Here is a 1,560-nt window from a genome sequence, read left to right as displayed (position 1 = left end):
GAACTCTTGAGAATTAGTAAGACTTTAGTGTTGTAATGAGTGCAAAATAAAATTAAGTTGACGATTATGACGAATAAATTTAGTGAAAGCGACTTACATTTTGATGAATCCGGACCCATCTGTTATTAAGCAACAATTGTTTTTTTTTTTTTAAAAAAAATAATTATTATTATAATTTTACTCGTAATTAACATTCCTTCCGTCTCATTTTAACTGTAGCTAAATTACTTTTCACACAAATTTAAAGATATAAATTTCATCCCGAGATAAATAAAAAGTGTAATCAAGAAAAATATAAAATATATACAAAGTACTCCGTATTAAAAATAATAATGTTACAATACATTTTTTTTTTTTAAGGAAAAGCATAATACGCATTTTTATTGAAACAAAATTTTTTATAGATGCATTGTAACTATCAAGTTTCAAAAAGATCACGTTAGTCACGTATAGGGTATAGTGGTACAATTCTTTTCATGGGCAACTATATTATCATGAAAAGGACATCAAATGTTACGATGAAGAAGCCTACTTTAGGAGATTGATGAATTCCGTGGGCAAGAAAACCACACGACTTTGAGATTAAAAAGGGTGGAAGGCATAGTTCCAATGGTGCTGGGTTACAGGAAACAGGATTTAGTGTACGGAGTACATGTTTCAACCAATTTATTTAACCTGCGTGAAGTTGTTTCACACTAATTTAATGGTAAATGTTTTATATAACTACTCTGTATGTAAATAGTGTTAATTTAGGTATGATCATAACTATACATGTTAAAATCTAATACTGTACACACTACACGAAATATATATATCGAACATTTTCGTAGTATAATTGGATTATAGGATATGATAAACATAGTTTTGTTATCTGACGAAAGATAGCTAGTTCTGGTGTAATTGGAATATGGAAATGAGCTTGTTCATTTGGATAATAACAATAATTTTAGTTGCATTGCTTAAATTGGGTTAAGACATGTCACTCTTTAAGTTTTGTGTTGAGCACTAATAGTTTGTATGTTTTTGTTCAATTAAGCATATATCTTAAAATAAAATAAAAAAAATGTTGACTTATCTAAAATCATCTAAACTTTATTGTGTTGAACACTAAATGTTAGACAATTTTACCTTAAGTACATGCAATATGATAAATAGAGTAACATGAAATCTTATATGTGACTGGCCACATCGTGTGACTGTGACACGGGTTGTTTCGTTAGTGTAATAAGGGTTACTTGGTCGGTATTAAAGGGGTTACTTCGTCAGTGCTATAGGGTTACTCGATTAGTGTTATAGGGGTTACTCAGTTAGTATTATAGGAGTTACTTCGTCAGTTTTATATGAATTACTTTGTTCTTTTATAAGTGGTCACACGATGTGGCTGACCACACACAAGACGGGCTGGAGCAGCCTCTGACTCAAGCAAACATCCCTTCCTATACGGCAGTACGGGTTCCTCAATTTATTAATAAAAACAATAGGGTTATGAACATTTACCGCTTATTGGTAACTTAATTTAAACCAAAATGGACATAAATGAGAAGTGCAAACAAATCTGTA

The sequence above is a fragment of the Chenopodium album genome, chromosome 2 (genome assembly GCF_948465745.1).
Source record: "Chenopodium album chromosome 2, dcCheAlbu1.1, whole genome shotgun sequence".
In the NCBI taxonomy this organism is placed as follows: Eukaryota; Viridiplantae; Streptophyta; class Magnoliopsida; order Caryophyllales; family Amaranthaceae; genus Chenopodium; species Chenopodium album.
The sequence above is the reverse complement of the archived record's forward strand: the minus strand, read 5'-3'. Positions refer to the sequence as shown.